The following is a 24,747-nucleotide window of genomic DNA, read 5'->3' as shown; positions in this document are numbered from 1 at the left end:
TATACCCTGGACTGCGAGCCCCACGTGTAAAAGCTTCTCCAGTTCCCCAAGGTGGGGGCACCGTTCTCGAGGTGCTAGCCTACTGTGCCTTCCCTTTGCCTGGCAAAGAAAATAAAAAGCCTCTCTATTTCTTATCTTCCAAATCACAGGGAGCCAAGATTTTGGCATCCGTTCCCCGCAGGGGGCGGGGACTGTTGACCCCTCTATCTCCGGGGCCCAGCACAGTGCCCCAGTGTGCGGTCCATGCTTGTGAGTGACAAGTGGACACTAGCCCCGGACCCCGGGCAGCAGCCGGACCTCACTGAGCTGATGCCCCAATGTAACATGAGAGGCTCAAGGAGGTGACGCCTGCAAAGCACATGGGACCTACTAGGCCTATAGTAAATGATACTTACCATCCTCTTTTCGTGCTATAGTATCTAATTTTCTCCCATATTTTAGAGAACATTCAAATTAACCTCAAAAGGACTAAATGAGGGTAGGTTTGTGACAAAGATTCTTTGTTTGACCAAACTTTACTCAGGCTCCTGGACCTTCTCTTAGGCCCATCTGTGCACCTCCCTGTAAAATCTAGTTTTAGCAAGAGCCCTGCCGAGTCACTTTAACCAGAACCCCCAGCCTCGATATCTGGTCAGGTTCCTCACCACACCTGCCTTCAGCAAGAATCCTGTTAAGTCAGTTCAGCCAGCATCCCCTTTACTGCTGATGTTTCCTCTTAGTAATTTTCCAATAAATTCCCACTTGCCCACACTGTATTCTGAGTTGAGCCCAGTCTGTCTCCCCCACTGTAAAATCCCGTTGCAGTGGTCCCATACCTACCATGATAGTCTGGAATCAGTTCTCCTTACCATCTCTAACAGGGGTTATAGAGTATTTTTTTTTTCTAACAGTTAACAGTAAAGACATGAATTCCAGTGCCAGGGAGGAAAAATGTTTCTTCTACCCTCTTAAGTCTGTTCCTTGGGGGCGTGCAAATTAAACTTACAAAAGACAGTTTAGCAAGAGAAAAGTCAGATTTTTAAAAATTCACGTAGGTATGCAGGAGTTCAAGAAAACTGTGATTCAAGGAGGTGGTTAGAATTGGGGGCTTATGAACCATCTTAATAAGAGAAGGGATGGGGGAGGGGAAGAAGGGCAATGATGGGAAAACAAAGGACTTTTAAGGAAAGATAAATGGGCCTTTAGGACAATAGATGGAAACTATGATAGCTTTGTATCTGTTTGGGGAGTTCTCACCTGGGTGTGGATGTCTCTTCAGAGAAAGGAGTCTATCTTTCTAATTGTGATCCCAGGGAAGGGATTCCTGACTGTTGAATTATTTTGGTAAGTTCTGCTTTTAGGCATATTGGGGCGGGGGGAAGGGGGAGGAGGGAAGGTTTCAGAAAATAAAGCAACAAAAGTCTTATTCTGGATCCCTTCACCTGCTTTTTTCTTTTCTAATTTTGGTACAAATCAAGGAAATCAACCTCCACTTCCCTCTTCCCAAGTAAAAGGAAATAGAAATGACTCAGATCCGCTGTAGCAGCAGGAGGGGTCAGGCTTGGGGGCCCCAGTCCCCGGCGTCCCCCTGCTGTGCCCTCACCTCCCCGGCAGCTGACTTGCCTGTGAGTCCTTGTGTGGCAACAGAGTTCCACTTTGCGCAAGGCCAGTGACTCATGCGTCACTTACAGAGTTCATTTGTTCCCCTAGGTGTGCAATTTGCCATCAGGGAATTGCTTACGAACTGAGGGGGATAGCTGCTCCATGTGGAGTTTTAAGGACTTCAGATTCTGGGGCAGGGATGAAGAATCTTATTCATTCAGGCATCCACGCTGTAGACCCACAGGGGGAAGGAACCCAGAGCAATGAACCTAAAGTAGCTTCCACCTAAGGACCACTTAGCCCACACCAGGCAACGGGCTCAGTGTGGCATCTGCATCTTATTTACTCCTGGGAACAGGTTTCTGAAGCCTGATGATTCTTTTCTCCACTTTGTAGAGAGAGGGCCAGGGACACAGAGACAGCCCTGCAGCCGGTGAACTTGGAGCTTGAACGTGGGCCGTGCCCGACTCCCACCGCCATGCGAAGTAAAGAAAGAGTCTCATTCATTTGGTTTTAAGCCAACAAAATGTAAATGTATTAACAGTATTTTAAATACAAAATATCTATTATATGTCTCCATTCTCTGTTATGCCCAGTTATGAAGACATAGAAGGAGAGAGAGAGGGAGATTTACTGAGTACAAGAGAGCAGGAAGAGAGAAGTGGAGGCTCTGAGAACCAGACCAGCACACCCTCCTCTCTGCACACTCGGGGACAGGGACAGAGACCTGAGGATGAATCACAGCCCCAGGCTAGCTCAGGCCTTGGTTCACCCCGGTGATTTAAAGGGGCTGGTCTTTCTTTTTTTTTTTTTTTCTCCTTTCTTTCTTTTTTGCTGCGCTGTGTGGCTTGCAGGTTCTTTGCTCCCCGACCAGGGATCAAACCTGCATCCTTGGCAGGGGAAGCACGGACCCCTAACCACTGGACCGCAAGGGAAGTCCCAAGGTGCCGCAGTCTTGACTCTTGCTGACATCCAGGCTTTTTCCACAGTGTTTCTAAAGGTTTTACACATGCAAATGTTCAGGTTGTTTTTCAAGCTTTACCTTGGAGCCCTCTAGCTCTGCCAGCGATACTGGACACTCGAAAGTCCCTTTGACAAACGGGCTTTGCTGCTGGGCTCCATTCTACGGCAGCCTCTGAGCAGGACATTTTGGGGTTGACGTTTCTGTGATTCTTTTCGAACCCTTCCACCCCCACATACGCCCACAGGTAAAGGAAACAGAGACCCAGAGGGAGGGGACTCCGGTTTCATAAGACGATTGTATAAACGTGCCATTTCATGTTCTGAATCATGTTTCATCTCAGTTCTGCTAAAACCGTAGTCATCCCAAGAAAAAAACTCCTGATGACACAGGAGTAAAGGATGTTTAATCAGATTTTCTAACTGCCTCCCTCTGAAAGGAATGAACTGAAACTGTTAAAGTTCTACATTTTTTTTTTTTTTGGTTCACGCCACGCAGGATCTTAGTTCCCTGACCAGGGATCGAACCCGTGCCCCCTGCAGTGGAAGCTCGGAGTCTTAATCACTGGGCCACCAGGAAAGTCCCTACAGGGCTACTTTCTATTTCCCTTCTGTGCCATTTGTTTTTCCTGCCTGGCAGTGGAAGCATATACTGTTCCTTATATTCTAAAAGGAACAAAATAATCCACAAATGCTTAGTACCTACCCATTTCCAGCCATCAGAGTCCCAAGTTTCACTCCAGTGGAGCAGACGGTTATTCACGACATGAACTAAATGCAGAAAATGCCAATATCCTAATATGCACATTTTTTTAAAATGGTGTCATAATTTGTCAGCCTGCAAACATTTTCCTTGGAATGCTCCGGGCTCCCCTGTGCTTCTCAATTCCATGCTTTCTGTGCAAACAACATAATAGTTGGAACCAACTGCAGGCCAACTGCTTCATTTTTAACTTTTGCCGTGTTACCCAGGATAGAGGTGTGGACTTTACTCGGTTTTTGCTGAGGAACGTGCTTTGTATTCCAAGGAATACACGGAAGAGTTCCTGTCTGGAACACAAGGCTCTGAACAGTGGCTTGTCAGCTGGGGTAATTAGACAGTTGACTGAGCTCCGAGAGGAAATACCTTCTTGGTTGCTGGGCTGCAGGGAGAGGAAGTAGCCCATACCGAGGGACTGTAAGAAAACAATTGTTTCAGTGGGGACAGTCCTCAGTGTCCTCCACAAAGCCTGGGTCTTGCACGGATCAGTTAAGGAAGTGACTTTGGGAAGAAGGTGATAACGATGTGTGAGGACCCAGCCAGAAGGTTTTTCATTCCTGGTCCTGGTCCTCTATGAGTGAAAGAAGCCTGCTACATCTTTTTTTTTTAAAGATTTGTTATTTATTTATTTATTTGTTGCTGCATCGGGTCTTCATTGCTGTGCGCGGGCTTTCTCTAGTTGTAGAGAGTGCGGGCTACTCTTTGTTGCAGTGTGCAGGCTTCTCATTGTGGTGGCCTCTCTTGTTGCAGAGTACGGGTTCTAGGCGCAGGGGCTTCAGTGGTTGTGGCATGCAGGCTCAGTAGTTGTGGTGCACAGGCTTAGTTGCTCCGAGGCATGGGGGATCTTCTCCGACCAGAGATCGAACCCGTGTCCCCTGCATTGGCAGGCTGATTCTTAACCACTGCGCCACAAGGGAAGCCTGGTGCATCTTTGATATTTCATTCTCAAAATTATCCCCAAACTGGAAGCAACCATAGACAAAAGGGGGAAACGGATTAAACTAATGGTGGTCCAGCTGTTCAGCGGAAGGGTGCTTATGATTGTTTGATGAGTGAGGAAGAAAACAGGTTTCTGCATCCTGCAGGGTTCCATTTACATCCACAAAGCCCCAAATCAGGCAGAAGTATTCAATAATTCTATGGTGACAGAAGTCAGAAAACTGGTTATTTGAGGGAGGGGCATATGTGCTGGGCACAGGAAAAGGGAGTTTTGGGGACAGAAAGTTCTCCTTACCTTGATCCACAGTGAAAACAGACCTAAAATTTATGCTTTTCACTATGTGTAGGTTAGACCTCAATAAAAAAGAAAGCAGTGTGTACCTACTGTGTGGTTTCATTTCTAAAGTTTATGAACAAGAAGAATAGATTATGTGTAGGAGTCAAGAGGGGATTGCCTTGGCGGGGGTGATTGGGAACAGGATACAGGGGCTTCCAAGGGGCGATCGTGTTAGAGCTCTTGACTGCAGCTGTGGTCACACAGGTGTATTCTCTCTGTGATCCTCCAGCTGTGTGCTGGGGATTTGTGATTCTCTGCTTGGATGCTGTACTTCAATAACAGATTATTCAAAAATATTATGTACAGTATGGTCCTATTTGGGGGGTTGAAAATACACATGCAAGGAATAAAACCTGGGAGGAGGGGCACATTCATTTCCTGTGGCTGCTGTGACAAGTCACCACAAACTTAGTAGCCTAAAACAACACCAACGTATTATCGTACTGCCCTGGATGTCAGAAGAGTGACTGGGGTCTCACTGAGCTGAAAACAAGCTGAAGGCAGGACTCTGGTGATCACATCAGGCCTCTTGGATAATCCAGGCTAATCTCCCCTTTTTCAGGTCATCTCATTAGCACCCTTAATTCCACCTGCAACTTTCCTTCCCCTTTGCCATGTGACCTCACATATTCACAGGTTCTGGTTTTGGATGTGGGCCATCCTTCTGCCAACCATAGGTGTACAATACAAAGTTAAGGATGCTAATTTCCTCATCTGTATCTTCAGATGTTTTTCTGGGAATGTACATACTGTTTCTGAGATGAGAAGAATTTAAATCTCAGTGATCTAGATGGATGGTGTCTTTCCAAGGTGTGGTCAGTCTACCGGCCAGGACAGTCCTGAGCAGGCAGGTAATAGTATACCTGAGTGCTCAATGTTCTAAAGGATGAATCAAAGATCATTACACACACACAGACCTGAATCACCTTGCTGTACACATGAAACATTGTAAATCAACTATACTTCAATTTTAAAAAAAGAAGAAAAAATAATAATATAAGAAAGGAAAAAAAGCAGTTAAGCCTTGAGCAGATCACTGCCGTTGGAGACTCTTCTGTTCCTTCTAGGCCGGCAGAGCAATCTTCTTATCCAGAAAAACAGCTTTTCTGCTTAGAATTTTGATCAAACTTTAAAGTTGAAAATTTGAAGTAAAAGGATGCTAGTGAATTAGTGAAAATATGTGAAAATATGTTAGTGTGGAATTGTGAAAATATGTGAAACAAGCGAATTGTATTTTTGGAGTGGAGTACTGGTAATTTGCCAGCGGTACCTGAACATTCCTTTCCCTGGGGAGTTGCTGGACACCTTCCCAGTGTCTGGGAGGGGCAGTGCCACCTCTGCCCACGGAACCGTGGAGCCTGTGAATTCAGCACGTGTTTCTCCCACGTCACCCCTTTGCCTGCCTAACCAGCCCTCCTCCCTTGGGTACTTTCTGGGTCACAGGCTGAATGCACCCCAAAACGCATCTGCAGCCACAGACTCGACAAACAACAAGCTAAGAACTGCCAACTGATAGACAGCTCGTGGGAAGTTCCTACATAACACAGGGAGATCAATTCGATGATGGGTGAGGACTTAGAGGGCCAGGATAGGGAGGGTGGGAGGGAGTTGCGGGAGGGAGGGGATATGGGGATATATGTATCAATACAGCTGATTCACTTTGGTGTACCTCAAAAGCTGGTACAAGAGTGTAAAGCAATTATATTCCAATAAAGAGCTTAAAAAAAAAGATATATTAAATACACAGATACATGTGCAAAAAAAAAAAAAAAAGCCAACTGTATAAGTTTGTCCCTCCGCTCACCCGCCCCTGAAATACTGCCAGTCTGAGGTTATCACTGCCTTTGGGACGAACAGCAACTCACTAGCGAAGAGGATCCTTAAGGCCTCGTGCTTCCCAAGGAGTTACACCTGAGACACCAGTTCTGTGTCTTACTGTGTCTTTGGCCATACTTTCTCCCGACTCTGCTATAATAAACACGGCCTCTTACCCTACTCACAGGCTTAACATACTGCCAGGCTCGCACCTTCTGATCTCAGGAGAGAAATCCCAGCTGCTAAATGTGGATGCAAATAAGATCAGTAAAGGTCGCCCCAGGTGGAAAGGAGATGCAAAGGGCCATGGTGCCACCTCCACCTAAGTGACATCTTTTTCACGACACTATTTGTGTGGCCACCTGGATATCTGTGATAAAACACATTATCCTAGAGATCCTAGGAGCCACTCCCCCACCCCCACCCCTCACGATTCAAGAGTCAGGCACAAATTTCGAACAAAACACAGAGCCCCCAGAGCATCTCCTGGAGGCGCACAGCTGTAAACGAGGGTCCTCTCAGTTCCCAGGCACAGAGCTGTGCTCTTGTTTTACCTTTAGCTGCTAATTTTTTTTTTTAATTTAAAAATTTTTATTTTATATTGGGGGTATAGTTGATTAACAATATTGTGTTAGTTTCAGGTGTACAGCAAAGTGATTCAGTTCTACATATACATGTATCTATTATACTTTTTCAAAATCTTTCCCCATTTAGGTTATTACAGAATATTGAGCAGAGTTTTAGCTGCTTATTTTAATCATTCACTCCAGAAAACTGCCCCCTGCCAGCTCCTTTCTGGGCCTGACCCTCCACCAATTTCAAATGAACTGGTAAATGCAAATGTAGGGGTTTTACGTGGGGAACAGTCAGGCTGAGAGCACCTGCAGCTGCTGTCTGTCCTTAGCGTTTGCTGGTGGCAGCTAAGTTTGGCCTCAGGTGTTTTCACCAATGACTCCACTGGTTTCATGGCCTTTCAAAATCAGACAGACCCTTGCTCTTGGCTAGGGGGGTATCGGCGGGAGAAGAAGGTCTTGGGGCCTTCACTCTGGGTGGTTACAGTCCTTCCCTGATGCCGCCCACTTCCAAGCAAAGGGACATTTTTCTCTGACTACCCCATGAGTTATTGCAACCAAAGCAGCGTGTTCTCTTGCTTTTACAACCCAGAAAACAAATCACTGTCTCCTAAATGAAAAGGAACAGAATCAGCACCAGGAGAGGTCGTGGGAGATGTTTTCCAAGGATCTAAGAGTACTTGGCAGAATCAAGCAAGAACACATTTAAAACCCCCTTTATCAGGGCCTGTTTTGAAGTCACTTCATTGTGTGGTAAAGAAAATGAAAAGAAAGAATTGAAAAGTTTTGACTCACATGTTTTGAAATGCTACAGTAATTTGCATGGCTGTTTCAGGATCTGGCTGCTGGAGGAAGTTTGTGTGAGGGGCCCCTACCCAAGGTGGAATCTTATGAGAGTTTTAATAATAATGTGAGCAAAACCAGATCCAGAACCCAGAGCAAGGAGGAATGAATTCTGACCTTTGCATTTGAGGGATGGGATGGGATTTCAGAGGGCAGAGACTGGGAAAAGAGACCTTCCAGGTGGAAGAGGCTCAAAGTCCTAGAGAGGCGTGTGCTCCTGGGACAGCAAGTCCTTAGGTGGCACCATGGACCCTTGGCTCCTGGGACACAGCAAAACTAAAATCTCCTATTTTTATCATTGTTCCCAATATTGTGCTTTACGAATCTGAGAACTAGCATAGGCATAAATTTGCTTAAAAGTCAGGAGTTTTGACTTGGGATTTGTAAGGACGTTTTTATCGATAATGACATGTTCAAACAATCTCGGAATTTCACAGACTTTTCCGCAACCTCCTCCATTCCTCCAAGGAATGCCCAGCAGAATACTCAGTAGCTGACTGTAGAATTCCTCATCTCACCTCATCAAATGCTGTGGGTGTGATGGGGGCTGCTCTGTGGGGAGGAGTAATTTTTGGACCATGATTCCAGGCCAACACCCCATCTTTACAAAATTAAATCTTAAGCATCCTTTTCATTCGCCATAATCGGTTATCTCTGGGTCTGTCACCTGCCTGACAGTCTCCAGTCTTTATTCTCTGCAGTAAATGCTACTGAAATAATCTGTATGCAAAGGCATGTTGGGGTGCATGCAGAAACCCAACCAACATCTTTGCAAAAGATTGGTAATTTTAAAAGCCCTAATAGCTATTTTCATCAGCTGAATGAATGTTTTGACAGCCTAATGGTGATCGATGTGCTCTATAGCTTTTAGACATAGCTGATGAATTAGAGAGCAACTTCAAGATCAAGACCCAGATGAGAATTTTCCCCATGGAGTTGGCCTGTCACCAACAGATTGCCCAAGCAAACGCAACCTCCTATTGGCCCTGCCCACCTCCTGCAGGACTAAACATTTGGAAGGGCTGAGGGATTAGAAAGTCCTTCATCCCAGCAGATTGGGAAGAAAGGGTTTAGTCTGGGGGTGTCAATTTTTGAGACTCCCTTAGGCTATCACCCAGTCCTTCTCCCTTCATTCTTTTAATTTTTTTTATTTTTTAATTTTTTTGAAGTAAATTTTTTTATTGGCTGTGTTGGGTCCTTGTTGCTACACACGGGCTTTCTCTAGTTTCGGAGAGCAGGGGCTACTCTTTGTTGCAGTGTGTGGGCTTCTCAGTGCGGTGGCTTCTCTTGCTTCAGAGCACAGACTCCAGGCATGCAGGCTTCAGTAGCTGTGGCACATGGGCCCAGTAGTTGTGGTGCACGGGCTTAGTTGCTCCGCAGCATGTGGGATCTTCCCGGACCAGGGCTCGAACCCATGTCCCCTGCACTGGCAGGCGGATTCTTAACTACTGCACCACCAGGGAAGCCCCCCCTTCATTCTCATCACTCTAGGTGAGCATCTTTGCAGAGTAGGGAATGATTTGGCTTTTCACAATGGGCCCTGAAATGACCCAGCGTGGGGAGAAAACCCTACAAACAAGCCCAGCCCCACAGGTGGCTGGCACCCCCTGCACAAGCCTGGTTCTGACGTTCTCTTGAACTATGACCCAAAGGCCTACAGCTTGGAGGCCGGCAGCAAGGTGACCATTTCACCTTGGTCAGCTCCAGGGTCAACTGGGTGGCAGGAACAATTTGATTTTTCCAGTCTGGCCATATGGCCTAAGCCAAGAGGTCCCCCGGCTTAGTTTGATCACCCCGGTGCCCCAGAACCTGGGGGTATGGGGCTGCTTAGAGCCATTGAGTGTGAGTACAGCAGACAGCTCTTTAGAAGGGTTTGCAAAAGCTGTTTCTCCCTATTCTTTCTTCAACCTAAAGCCCTCTTACCCAGGCTGGCTTTCAGGGGGTTCACACCTATAAAGCAGTGTCTCCCTCCTTCTCCTTAAGGATTACAAATCAGTGATCTTAAAATTTATCACCCACTTCCCTGGCAGTCCAGCGGTTAAGAGTCCGCACTTCCACTGCATAGGGTGAGGGTTCAATCCCTGGTCGGGGATCTAAGATCCCACGTCGCATGGCACGGCCAAAAAAAAATTTATCACCAATAGATCAACAACAAGGACCTACTGTATAGCACAGGGAACTATATTCACTATCTTGTAATAACCTTTAATGGAAAAGAATCTGAGAAAGAATATATACATGTGCATGTATAACTGAATCACTTTGCTGTATACTGAAAATAACACAACAGTGTACATCACCTATACTTCAATTAAAAATTAAACTAAAATTAAAATTTATCACCCAACCAGGTCACTTCTGAGAGTGAACGGGGGTGTTATTGATAATTCCCTTGAATCAGTAGGTATCAACTGCGTCTATCTCAGACCAACAGGGATGTCTGACGCCCTAATTAAAAGAATGGAGAAGGAAAGGAATGTGACTCATTAATGAGGTCTATTAATCTCCACCCATGTAAGGCTGTCCTCTGAGCCCCACACATTCCGAGTGACAATGGACACTTTTCTGTGACGTAATACCATCCCGGGCGCCACCAAGTCCAAAGGGTAACAAAGGACAGAGCGTTTCCAGCTGCCGGTCCAAGAATGCCATTTAACAGAAGGAGAGCCCTGGCCCCAGCCAGCAAAGTTCATGCTTTCCTAAAGTCAAGGTTATAATTATGCATCAAGGAAGCCTCCTTCCCGTAATTGTTCTAATGTGCGTGCAGGCACACATGCACCTAGAAGCTGCCATCTATATTAAGCTGCCATCTATATTTAGCTGCCATTAGCATCGCCTCTGCACGGCATTCCTATCTTATTATGCAGGGAGCACAGGCTTTGACTGGCAATGTAATCCCAGGGGGTTTGGAACGAGGAAGAAATAACTAGTACCTTCCAGTAACCATCCCACCATCTTCAACAAGATGAAGGCAGCCCTGGCTTCCTAAGCAGGGTCCCAAGAGCTACCTCCACATGCAGTGACAGGGGAAGAAAAATAGTCTAGAGGATTACTAGGCTGCCTTTCCTTAGGGGTTATGAGTGAATTTCAGGCTTCTGTCCTACCCAGGAACAAATATCGGCTTCTTTCAGCAGTTGAAAGGATGACGCTCAAATCACCCCATTAGGGGGAGGAAAACCTCCGAAAGGAGCTGGTATCCCTGTGGAAGAGCAGACTGCATTGTTGTCAAGGATGCCAGCTCTCTGGCAGGACAAGAGGTAGCATTTTTTTTATCCACCTGTAGGATAAAAGAGTCAATATTCGATGAAATCGTTTATGATGAGTGAATGCACAATATCATCTACAATCACAATGAGTAACGTTTTCGTCTATAAGAAGAGGGCCACGGTCTGGCTTGTCTCTAAGGGCCCTTACACTCCAGCAGCACATACTCCCATCATGTATGTAATCCCTGGATTACATAAGCCAGACTGTTCTCACACCCACTGGCTCGCCTTGCTCCAGGAGCAAAGGCTGTGATTATTAGAAAAATAAGAGCCTGTATAGGTACATTCTGATCCAGTTTTCCAGAGAAAAGGCAGCAGCTTAAAAAAGCAGGAACAGGACTTCCCTGGTGGTCCAGTGGTTAAGACTCTGCACTTCCAATGCAGGGGCCGTGGGTTTGATCCCTGGTCAGGGAACTAAGATCCCACATGCCAGGAAAAATTTCAGAACTCTGATCATGGAGACTTTTACACACTGCTCTGACCCTCAGGCTGCATTTGCCCTTACTCACAATATTTTCCTTTATTGCGCCAAAAACAATTTCAGCTCATTTGTTATACTCTCCGAGATTTCGTGAATCGGGGATTAGAGTTGACAAATGTAGGGGAGGAAAACTTTTTCCTTGACTCCTTTAGGGTTCCTAGGTGGGTGTGAAAATTAAACTGACAAAGACAGATGAACAAGAGAAAAACATAAAAATGTATGTAATGTAAATTTTATGTGACATGGGAGCCTTCATATGGAAATGAAGATACAAAAAAACAGTCAAACCTGAGTATTTTTTGCTGGGTTTGATGGGGTGGACAGTCATGGAGGGATGCGACAGGTCACAGAGGATGAAGTGAGTACAGCAAACTGGTGGAAACTTTGCAAGATCTGTTTGGATCCATCGTGGGGTCTATCTTTGGAGATAAGTATGTTCCTTTCCTCCTGGTAGAGGGGGGCACCTCTTCCATAAGGGTTTTATGACCTATTTCAGGGGAGAAGCAGGGGGAAGATCAGAGGGTACTTCCTGCTTTTGCCACTTTCTCAAACACCTTCAGCTTAAAATATTTAATATACCAGGGGGCCATACTGTGGGGGAGCATGTCCTGAACCCCACATCTCAAGCATCTTCTTAAAAGTGCAATGTGGGGACTTCCCTGGTGGCACAGTGGTTAAGAATCCACCTGCCAATGCAGGGGACATGAGTTTGATCCCTGATCTGGGAAGGTCCCACATGCCATAGAGCAACTAAGCCCGCGAGCCACAACTACTGAGCCCTCGTGCCACAGCTACTGAAGCCCATGTGCCCTCAAGCCCGTGCTCTGCAACAAGAGAAGCCACCACAGTGAGAAGTCTGTGCACTGCAATGAAGAGTAGCCCCTGGTCGCCACAACTAGAGAAAGCCCACATGAACAACGAAGACCCAACGCAGCCAATAAATAAATTAATTAATTTTTTTAAAAAGTGCAATGCGAAGGACTGATTAAACACTGCCTCTAGGGATGGATGTTGAATCACCTGGCTTTGCCTCTCATCTGAACTCAGCCAGGGATGTAACTGGAGCCTCTCACAACGCCATCTCTGATGGACAAGGACAGAGGTACAGCACTTCTGAGCGTGTGTCCTTCGCCTGCTCCCCACCCGGAATCTGAGGCTGCCCCCAAGGTTTTGAGCCTTCTCTCCACATTCTGATCATAATCAGATTTCCAGACTGTAGGCATCCCCTTTCTAACACAGAAATATAAAACCTACTGGGGTTCAGATGTGCGATTTAGATTCAACTAATCACATGCTCCTACAGGAGACATTGACTCAGAACTGACACGTGGGGACAGAGACAGGAAACAGGGCATCATTTTGCTGGCATGGATTGTGGCAGAGGGAGCCCGGTTCTGGAGACCAAGCTGACTTGGCAGCTTCCTGATCCTGGTGAGGTGGCAGCTCCCTCAGTGAGCCAGGGTGACTCGGGGAGGCAGTTGTTCCTGGAAGCCTTCCTAGTGCCTGCAGCTCCGGTCCTCCCAACAGTTCCGTGAGCTCTCTAGCCCTTCAGCAACCCTCTTTGGCTTCTAGAGTGAATTCTGTTGTCTGCAACTAAGAACCCCTTGGCTAATACAGATGGAGCAAAGACAGTGGGGGTGGGGAGGTGCGGGAGTGGGATGGGGGGTGGGAAGAGACCTTCAGGATGTAGTAGAAGAGTCTAGCAAGAGATATGGGAAGTTGGGAGATATTTTGAATAATGGCCACTGTTTATTGCATCTGTACCACGTGCATTATCCAACCCTTATGACAACTCTGTTAGGAATTATTATGCCCATTTTACAGCCAAGAAAATAGGCTCAGAATGGTTAAGGGACCTGCCCAAGGCCACAAAGCCTTCAACAGTGAGTCAGGAATGTGAACCCAGATCCTTTATGCTCGAGGCCCAGGATCTCTCCACTTTGTTCCTCTGCCCAGGTCAGCCCTGCTTGCAGAAAGGAGGGGAAACTCCTTCTGCCGTTCCTTTCACTTCTCCCACTCTCAGAGCCCAGATGTTCTGCTAGACTGAGTCACACTACAGTTTACCTGCGTATGGGCTCAAAAGTTTAGATGGGCAATTCATCTGTCAGGAACAGCACTTACATTAGAAAACAATGACATCGTGGGGGAAATTTCCATAATAGATGACAAGCTGCCAAGAGTCCATCACTGAGGGGCCGGGGTTACAGCAGCTCTTTCTGTTTCCAACAGTTGCACTATCTGAATTTTTTTACGAAAAGCATGTGTATGCCTTCTGTAGTTATTTATCACAAATAATACCACCAACGAATGATGGAAAACCAACAAAACGTAAATTACGGTTCTTACTGGATGGTGGGACGATCAGTGATTTTTAGTTTCTTCTTTATGCGTTTCTGCATTTAAACACATTTCTGAAACGAGCGTGGGCTCAGGTTGCTTTTAGCTGTAAGGAACAGAAACACTTCCTCAAGCTGGACTGCACAATGCCGACATTGACAAGTGCACGTAACAGGAAGTCTAGCAGGAAGGGGAGCCCCAGGCAAGGTGGGAACATGTCACTAAAGACCCACTCTGCTCCCTCCACGTCTACTTTCTGTGGCCCCAGAACCCCCCACCCGCATCAAAGGCCACTTCCTCTAGTGGGCACAGCACAGCTGTTGAAGTCCCAGGAATCAGAGTGGACACAGCAGTGTCTAGACACAGAAATGGGCTCTCTTTTTTCGATATCTCCTTTTTAGACTGCAGGAGTCCTTCCTGAAACCCCTAGCAGCCTTCCCCCATGGGTCTCATTGGTCAGAATTGGGTTACATGCCCACTCCTAAATCAGTCCCTGGGAGAAGGGATGCTTTAGACTCACCGGGTCTACCTGCCGGAGCTGGGGCAGGATCAACTCCCCCTGGAGCCCCCTGCATGTGGAGGAGGGTCCAGCCCTGGGAAGGAAGACACAGGCAGTGGATGCCATGGAGACAGTCTGCTGTAGCATATATTATTTTATAATTAAAAAAATTACACTGATGTTAAAAATTTTGTCACCCTGGTTGTGGTTAAGGGCTTTGGCAAGAGCTGTCTCCACGGGTCCCCTGTGTTTATGAAAACGTCCTGCTCCTTTGTAGAAAGTAATCACAGTCTAAGCAGGAACAAAAACCTTCTTCTCTTTCTGCTTCAGGGTATTGTTTGATCTCTGGGGACATCAAGAACCGAACAGGTCCCAGGTGGCAGTCATGGGGCCTGAATTCCTTGAGGTGTGTCTATCACCAGGGTCACACGAGCCAGACCACTGGGGCTCCCTGCCTTGGCTAATAAAATTCTTTTCTTAAGGTGTCATGGCTCAAAATTAACTTTTTGTCCTTAACCATGGAGAGCACTAAGCTTTTTTTTCTTAATAATTTTTTAATTAATTCATTTTTTATTTACTGGCTGCATTTTGTTGCTGTGTGCGGCCTTTCTGTAGTTGCGGAGAGTGGGGGCTACTCTTAATTGCAGTGTGCAGGCTTCTTACTGCGGTGGCTTCCTCTGTTGCGGAGCATGGGCTCTAGGCTCGTGGGCTTCAGTAGTTGTGGCGCACGGGCTTAGTTGCTCTGTGGTATGTGGGATCTTCCCGGACCAGGGCTCGAAGCCGAGTCCCCTGCATTGGCAGGCGGATTCTTAGCCACTGTGTCACCGGGGAAGCCCAAGCACTAAGCTTTTATCAGACATTATTTGATGCAGACTTCTTAAACATCTAAAAATGTTTTAAATTAATTTTATGGACGTATAGTTGATTTGCAATGTTGTGTTAACTCCAGCAAAGTGATTCAGTTACGTGTATATATGCATTCTTTTTCCTATCTTTTCCATTATGATTTATCACAGGATATTGAATGTAGTTTCCTGTGCTATGCAGTAGGACCTTGTTGTTTCTTCATTATATATCTAATAGTTTGCATCTGCTAACCCCAAACTCCCAATCCTTTCCTCCCTCCCCTCCCCACCCTTGGCAACCACAAATCTGTTCCCTATGTCTGTGACTCTGTTTCTGTTTCATTGATAAGTTCATTTGTGTCACATTTTAGATTCCACATATAAGTGATATCATATGGTATTTGTCTTTCTCTTTCTGACTTACTTCACTTAGTATGATAATCTCTAAGTCCGTCCATGTTGCTGCAAATAGCATTATCTCCTTCATTTTTATGGCTGAGTGATATTCTATCACATATATGTACCACATCTTCTTTATCCACTCATCTCAGACATCTTAAGCATTTAAGGGCTTGGCCAAGATGAATGAAATGGTCTTGAAGGTGGCTTGGATCCCAGCATTGCAAATCTGAGGGTGGGGAGAAGAGGAGCCGCTTGGAGGTACTTCAGGTTTTCCTGCATCCACAAACTTTCTCAGCATTGCTTTCAGCAAGTTTGGAAAAGCTACAGAGAAATCATCGGTTTCTTTCAGCCTGTTGTACAGTTGCTGAACTGTTTAATGCAAAGGATTCAGAAACTAAGACAAAGGGTTCAGTGTCTTCCATCAGAGAATAAGCTTTGCTTTGTATTGAGGCCCAAATTGACCTCTCAGTCTTTGCTACTGGGACATAAAAATAAGTGGATTTAAAGAAAAAGAAAAGAAAAAGAAAGGAAGAAAAACCCTATTATTTTCACCAAGTCAAGGGTACCTTTAATTTTGTTCAGAATTCTCAAACTTGAACTTAATCAGGGTTTTTTTGGCCTCCATTACGTCATGTGCTAGGCGCTCAGGAGCTCCGTTATCATAAATCTCAGAACAATGAGCAGATAGAAGAATAAATGGAACATTAAAAAGCCATACAGGTTATTGCCACTTGCTATTTAAAGAATTTATGAGTCAAGCCTATTTGACTGCTACACAGGGGCCATATGGAAATATCTTAAGGCCAGATGCATTCCTGGTTTGTGGGTTTAGCAGAATGACCTGGGATGCACAGGTGTCTCAGATGCCACCTGGGCATCCACATGCCTACGTGCTTAGGGGTGATAGGCTTTCCACTGTGACACCTGGGCATTCAGGTCTTGAACCTGGGGAGCTGGAAGAAAGAACAAAAAACACAAAAACTGTGAGTTAAGCAGAGGGAGGTTAGTGCAAAGGAAACACTCCTGTGAATGTTAAACAGTGTTAGGGTCACATTCTCTGCCCTGGAAGTTACATAACTGTGTGTGTGTCTTGCTGTCCCCATCTGTAAAGTGGGCTCTTATGAGGATCAGTGGTGACGCATGGAAAGTGCCTGGTGTCAGACTGATACAGTTGGTGTGCAGCAGAGGGGGCTGTTATTAAACTGTAATGAAATTAAATAGAGTACCATATTCAGTTACCATAGGGGATGAGAGGCACTTCTCTCTGGCTCCAAAGATCTGAATTCTCTGTAGGGATTAAACAAGCAGGACTCCTTGTGCCTCAGTTTGCCTGGGCGTGAAACAAGCCCAGGTTGCCAGCATCACAGGGGTTCCTGGAAGGCTCCCCTGAGCTGCCAAGAGACTGGTCCGCAGAGAAGCCCTTTGTGTACCTGAGTGGGTCCTGAGAGGTAAGCTTCTCTGCAGATGCACGTGGTGAGTCCCTGAGCAAGGCCCGCCTGGTCCGGAGGCTGCCCCAGGCGCAAAGGACAGCGGGGTCTTTGTTCTCCAGCTCTTTCAGAGCCCAGCCGTAAAGTGGACAGCAGGCCTGCCTTGTCCTTCCTTTGGCCTCACTTTCCTTAGAGGCCACAGTGGTTGGGGGTCAGGCAAGAGCGCATGCCCTTGGGGTCCTGGAGGACCCCACCCCCCCGTGGGTTACAAGTACCTTCTTTTTACCCTCAAGCTGAACCGGTGATGGAGTAAAAGGGTGGTGAGCAGGAATTACTCCCTTCCCTCCAATTAGACTTCGGTTCTAACCAACTGCAGAGGGTGGAATAGGGATTTGGGGGGCCCTAAATCCAATGACTGGTGTCCTTATAGGGAAAGGAGAGAGAGGTTTGACATTCGGAGGTGCACAGGGAAAAGGCAGATGCAGAGACTAGAGGACACGGATGCAGCCCTAAGACACGGGATGCCTGGGGCCCGAGAAACTGGAAGAGGCAGGAAGCATCGTCCCCTAGAGCCTCAGAAGGGACTGTGGCTCTGCCAGCGCCTTGATTTTTCCTCCAGAACTGTGAGAAAATAGATTCCTATTGTTTTCAGCCACCCAGTTTGTGGCAATTTGTTACAGCAGTCCCAGGAAACTAACACACCAGCCCTGGGTGCTTCCTGAGCCTATAACCTGCTGCATAGAGTTCAAAAGCGTAGCTTGTGTCCCTGGCGGCACAGAGTGAGCGCAAGTGGGCTCCTGGTCTTGCGTCAGAGAGATTGCACATTTCTGGGGAGCAGCAGAAGGCCGGCTGGTGTCCTGGCGGCAGCTGAGGGACATGCCTTGGCAGGAGCACAGTACCTGTCAGGGGCCATGGCGGGGGCGGAGCTGGCAGGCACAACCCTGTCAGGATGCGTTCACACTTTGGCGTTTGGTCCAGTGAGCTTTGCGAATGTGGAGGGTAGCAGGGACTGTTGTGGCCTGCTAAGCAAAGTGACATCTCTGCATGTGTCCTGATCCCTTCAAGTTCACTGTCGCTTGTAATTATGGAAAGCGGTTTACCGAGAAAGACCCCCGTATTGTTTCAGTATGTCTGTGCTTACAGCCATTCAGGTGAGGACTGATCTTTTGAAAAACGCTCTTCATGTAATTTTCCTGTTTGGGGGAAATTTAAGATGGGGAAGGACTTATCTAAATAATAGAAGATGATGCTAGTAGCAACCACGGGGTAGGCAGGAGAATAATAACCTATGCTCAGAGAACATTCCGGAGGCAGAGCTGTGTAGGATGCCTGGCTGTGCGAAGCATTTACATGCAGCCTAACCATTTCCAAAGGGCCTTCACAAACATTTTCTTATCTCAGCTTAGCAACCCTGTGAGACACATTTTTCTGACACCAAATCCCATCAACCTGCGACTTTAAAACAAACAAACAAAAAACACGTGGGTCCTTTTTTCTCCCCCTTTAAAAAGAAAAGTCCTTAAAGTTGCTTTGGGCTACTGAGATGGCCCAATCAGGCACACAGGCCCTGCTGCAGCGGGAAGGGATAGGACATGGAATTTTCAGCAGGTGTGAAATGAGCAGATATGTGCTTCTCAGCAGGAGGTCACAGAACATTCCGGAGGTAAAGCTGTAAGATACCTGGCTGTGGGATGCACCCCAAATAAACACTCCCCCTACAGACAAAAAGTGGTTGGAGGGATAGGAGATTTGGGGGTCTGCAGTGATCCTGTCTTTCACCCATGTCAAGGAGGAAGTGGGGGAGCTCGGGGCTCTGAAGGGCCCTGTCTCTTCCTCGTGCGGTCCAGTCTGCACCCACAGAGCGGAAGGTGGAGGATGTTCTCGTCCATATTTAGCCTTGGGAAAAGTGCTTTGCTAATCGGATTTCAGGCGCTCTGCTTCTTATCCTCACCAGGCCCCCCCTTGCTCTGTGGCCTTCGGTCTGTCCCTCGCTAGTGCTCCTTTCCTTTGGCGAGGCCACCCCACCTTCACCTCGTGTGACCCAAGGTGGAGTAGTCGGGGATGAATTGATGACTTGCTAATCTAAGTCCCCATCTGGCCTATGAAAGCGCCACACAGCTGCACCAGGGTAGAAGAAACGACAGTATTTTGCGAAAGAAACAAACCAAAACGAAGGGTGATTGGGTTGCCTATTTTTATTCCTCTGAGCCGGAAGCTAAAAGGCCTCAGGTCATCCTTTCTTGTCCTAAATCTCAGCGGATGAGTGCTATGCTTTCCAGGGCGCACAGCAGCAATTCTCTTAAGCTGGGCTGCTTCCCTAAGCTTGATGTCCTTCTTAGTGACACGGGGGACAGCATGGGGTGGGAGTGGTGAGAACACTGCTCTCCAGGATGCATCAGCTCAGCGTAGGGGGCGGAGAGACATGTTTAACGCACTCAGAATAAAGGCTTAATTTAAGACTCATCACTTCAACCCAACCAGTATTTAATAGGCTTCTGGAAAATGCCAAGTGCATAGGCAGAAGGACATGAGTGGATGTGATCCCAGGACCCAAGCAACTTACAACTGGAGGGGAGAGACAGACCCAATTCTTTTACAATCTCATTTCAGGGAGTGTGACTTATGATGGAAATGTCAAGTGCGTAGACAGAGAGGAAAAGAGGCAAAACAAAAGGCTTTAGGAAGGGGTTACAGAGCTTAACGGGCTGTGTTGTCACTGTTTACATGTCTGTCCCATGCAGTAGGCTGAGCTCCTTGAGGGAAAATCTGTTTTTATAGAGCGGATCTTCCCACACTCCTGTGCTAAATGTGGTGTCTGAATAAATTACAGGGCTGAATAAATGTTTGCTGAGTTAACAAAGGAATGAATAAATGAGCAGATAACATGGAAATGAAACTAAAATCATTCTGGACAAAGGAAAGATTTATAGAAGACCTCGGATGGCAGGCTTTGAAGCTTAAACTTATCTCTGTTGTCAATGTTAGATTTTGAGCAAAGGAGTGAGTGAGTGAGTGTGTGTGTGTGTGTGTGTGTGTTTGAAAAAGAATTTTGCCAGCAGCATGGAGAGTGCCTTGGAAGAGGGAAGACTTTGAGGCAGGGAAACCAATTAAGATATGGGGAGATTTACTGAGGAAAGACCATGTGAGATGAGAATAAGAAAGTGGTCATTTGCAGACCAGAAAGAGAGCTCTCACCAGGGACCAAATTGGCCAGCACCTGGGTCTTGGACTCCAGGACTGTTAGAAAATAAACATCTGTTGTTTAAGCCAAACAAACAAACAAACAAAAAAGATATGGGGAGCTTTGCCTCTCCAAATTGAAAGGAAATATTTTAGAAATATGTAAGGCCAGATGATAACTTTCTCAGATCTGGCTTTTTGGCCTGAAGTTTTCTCAGGTTGGGAATGGTATTAGCTCAAGGCCACTGGATGACTGCCAGAGCTTGATGAAGAAATTGTGCCTGTAGGGTAACCTATATTTTTTGAACTTTTCCGGTAGGAAACTTTGCCGGCTGGCCCACATCAGGAGACTGTCATGCCTTGCGAGGCTGTCTTTTATTCTTTTATTACCAAACGAGAAAGTGATTTCTTCCAGAAGTGAAAGAGACTTGACATGTCCCAGTAGCTGGCCAAAGTGGAAAGTGCAAATGCCAAGGTGGGTAGGACTACTAGAGAATCAGAACTAAGTGCTCTTAGCACAGCCTAAATATTCCATTGACCCGGACTTCCCTGGTGGTGCAGTGGTAAAGAATCTGCCTGCCAATGCAGGGGACATGGGTTTGAAGCCCTGCCCTGGGAAGATTCCACAGGCCACGGAGCAACTAAGCCCATGCACCACAACTATTGAGCCTGTGCTCTAGAGCCCGTGAGCCACAACTACTGAGCCCATGTGCTGCAACTATTGAAGCCCACACACCTAGGGCCCGTGCTCCACAACAAGAGAAGCCACTACAAGGAGGAGCCTGTGCACCACAATGAAGCGTTGCCCCTGCTCGCAGCAACCAGAGAAAGCCCATATGCAGCAACCTTCGTTGCCAACGCAGCCAATAAATAAAATAAATAAACAAATAAATTTATTTTAAAAAAAAATTCCACTGACCCTGACACTTAGGCACGCTCAAAGGGGTCATTCAGACTTACCTCCTGTTTATCTCACTGTTGTGGGGAAGAGGTTGGGCTCTGCAGGTTGAATGTTTAGCCAAGACCATCACTTGCCTCCCAGTGTCCTTCCTGCAATGACCCTCCCCTTAATCCATACCCCCAGTCCTCTTGGTGTCAATAACTTCCCATGCTTTCCTTGAGATGACTCTTGATACTGCACTAAGATCAATGGAGAAGGTGTGGTGGGAGGGACCAGTAACAGTGTCCCCAGCTCAGGTTAATCCTCTTGGGGAAGATGTAACAGACCACAGGGTCCGTGTCCAGGCCGTGGATGCCGCATCCTTTCGTCAGCCAGAGGTGACCACCAGGAACGGCAGCGTCAGACTCAGGCTGCTAGTGGGGACACAACTAAGTAACCCAAAGGAACCAGAGTGTTTTGCGGTGGATGCCACAGCTTGGGAATCCTCCACCTCCATCCCAAAGGCACCTGATAAGTGGCCTTTACACAGCACCCGTCAAAGCGCCCATCCACCAAGTAAGAGGGGACACAGATGCTCCTCAAGCCAGGCACTCACTCAAGGTGTTTCAGATACTCTCATAATATGACCTTAAAGAGAGTCTGTCTGAGGAAGAGAGCAGATGTGCAGCTGAAGACAGGAGCAGCAGCGTGGTCTTTGCTGCAGGCACTGCTGTCCCACCAGGCCTGTCCTTCACTCTGCATGTCACACACACACTGCTGCATGCACGCACACTACTTCCAAGGAAGCATCGTTCGAGGAAGGATGTTTGATCCTCTGCATCCTTTCCTCTCACTTGCCAGAGATACAGGATACATCATGATGGTAGCAAAGTAGCAAGACAGAAGGAATCTGTGTCCCTGATGATGAGACCTAAAGCCACCTGCATCCACATTCTGGTGGTCTTTTGGGAGTTGGTTGTTGACAGTGATCATGGAGCTGTCATTTCCACCCTGGACTTCATTCACATGCGAGGGACACAGACTTCTATCTTGTCAACACACTTTTACTTTGGGCTCTTGGTCACTGTCAGCCAAACCTGATCCTGATAGACTTCTCCACTTCCCCTTCCATTCTGTGTTCATCTTTATGCCTCACAAGTGTCTGACATATAATAAGAACTCTCGTGCACGTTTGCTTGGGTTTTTTTGGCTGCGTTGGGTCTTCGTTGCTGCACGCGGGCTTTCTCTAGTTGTGAGAGTGGGAGCTACTCTTCGTTGCTGTGCATGGGCTTCTCAGTGCAGTGGCTTCTCTTGTTGTGGAGCATAGGCTCTAGGTGCGTGGGCTTCAGTAGTTGCGGCAAGCGGGCTGAGTAGTTGTCTCACATGGGCTTAGTTGCTCTGAGGCATGTGGGATCTTCCTGGCCCAGGGATTGAACCCGTGTGCCCTGCATTGGCAGGCAGATTCTTAACCACTGCACCACCGGGGCAGTCCCCCTGCATATGTGTTAAAAGGACTGGATCTTTCCACTTAACCCTGCAGCGTGGTGCTAAGTACAGTTTCTTATAGATTTTGGATACCTGCCCAATAGAACTTTTTATTTTATTTATTTATTTATTTTTTTGGCACACGGGCTTAGTTGCTCCGCGGCATGTGGGATCTTCCTGGAGCTGGGATCGAACCCATGACCTCTGCATTGGCAGGCGGATTCTTAACCACTGCGCCACCTAGGAAGCCCGAACTTATTTTAAAACAACCAAACGTACCATAATTTATGCATCTAGATGAGTGTTGTTTCCTTCAAATTACTCACCTTGGGAATCTGTTCATGTATCTTTTTTAAAGGTATTTCTTAAATTTTATTTTATTTTTTTAATTTATTTTTTATTTATTGGCTGCATGGGGTCTTCATTGCTGCACATGGGCATGTGTGCTCCGTGGCATGTGGGATCTTCCCAGACCAGGGCTCAAACCTGTGTCCCCTGCAATGGCAGGTGGATTCTTAACCACTGCACCACTAGGGAAGCTCTGTTCAAGTATCTTAATGATACTACTTAAAGATACAGTTTGTGTACCTTTTTTTTTTCTTAACCACCTTCTATGACTGTGAGTGCACAAGGTTTCATTGGAGACCCATCCCTGGTTTTGCTGTTGGGATCACGTGCCCCAGAACAGGAAAGTGAGAGCTCTGGATCCCCGATCAAAAGAATGGTTCAGGGGGCTTCCCTGGTGGCACAGTGGTTAAGAATCTGCCTGCCAGTGCAGGAGACACAGGTCTGAGCCCTGGTCTGGGAAGATCCCACATGCCTCAGAGCAACTAAGCCCGTGCGCCACAGCTACTGAGTCCGCTTGCCGCAGCTACTGAAGCTCACGCACCTAGAGCCCATGCTCCGCAACAAGAGAAGCCACCGCAATGAGAAGCTTGCGCACCACAACGAAGAGTAGATCCTGCTCTCTGCAGCTAGAGAAAGCCTGTGCGCAGCAACAAAGACCCAATGTAGCCAAATAAATAATAAAATAAATCTTTAAAAAAAAAAAAAAAAGATTGGTTCAGGGATGGGCATGTACCCAGGTCAGGCCCTGGGATTACTGTGTGTGTATCTTAATGTTTTCCTGAGACGTTTTCTAACACCTCTTTTGTAATTTTGTCATGATTTGTCATCCTCAGTGGTGACAAACCATTTTTCTGTTTAAAATATTTTACTATAGATAACTTCAAGCATATACAAAAGTGTACAGAGTATAATAAACCATGATAAATTTAGAAGCAATCTTATTTCATCTAAGCCCTTACTCCCCCCTTTCTCCATCTGGATTATTGTGACACTAATCCCAGACATCACATTATTTCATCCCCAAATATATCATTGTCTGTTCCTAAAAGAGAAGGCTTCTTTAAGAAATATTAGCTGTAATACCATTATCCCACCTAAATAATTCATACTAATTTAATGTTAAAAAAAATTTTTTATTGAAGTATAGTTGATTTACAACATTGTGTTAATTACTGCTGTATAGCAAAGTGATTCAGTTACACATATATATACTTTCTAAAAAATATTCTTTTCCATTATGGTTTATCCCAGGATATTGAATGTAGTTCTCTGTGATATAGTAGGACCTTGTTTATCAATAATAATTTGTTAATTATTAATAATGTTTAAACTTCCCTGTTTCATAAAAATTTCTTTACTATTTTATTAAAATCAAGATGGAAATAAAGATCATATGTTGCAATTGGTTGCTATCTCAAGTATCTGGGGTTTTTTTTAGAAATTTTAATTGAAGGGTGGGCACCACAGGGGAGGAGCTGGTTTCAAGGGTGTGGCAGGCAACCACCTTCTGGAGCAATTCTGCTCCTATTTAGAGAGTGAAAGAAGCAATGGAAGGTCCCCATGGAATTCATCCTGCGCCACCTGCCCGACTACCTCGGCCCGCCCAACATCCGCTGCTGCCTGGCCAGCTGCCGTCCTTCTCCATGGTCTGGGCCAACCACCTCTTCCTGGATTGCAGTTACAACAAAGACCTTTTAGACAATGTGATGGAAATGGCTGATGGGATTGAAGTGGCAGACCAATCGCAGCTTACTACCAGAAGTGAATTAACAAAAAAGCATCAAAGCTAA

At 46.4% G+C, this 24,747-nt stretch overlaps 1 pseudogene; it reads left to right on the top strand.

Moving 5' to 3' along the window:
- The first annotated feature begins 243 nt into the window (after nt 1-243).
- LOC130839638 (CDKN2AIP N-terminal-like protein) lies at nt 244-24,747 on the top strand (annotated as a pseudogene).

The sequence above is a fragment of the Hippopotamus amphibius genome, chromosome 17 (assembly GCF_030028045.1).
Source record: "Hippopotamus amphibius kiboko isolate mHipAmp2 chromosome 17, mHipAmp2.hap2, whole genome shotgun sequence".
Lineage (NCBI taxonomy): Eukaryota > Metazoa > Chordata > Mammalia > Artiodactyla > Hippopotamidae > Hippopotamus > Hippopotamus amphibius.
The sequence above is the reverse complement of the archived record's forward strand: the minus strand, read 5'-3'. Positions and strand labels throughout refer to the sequence as shown.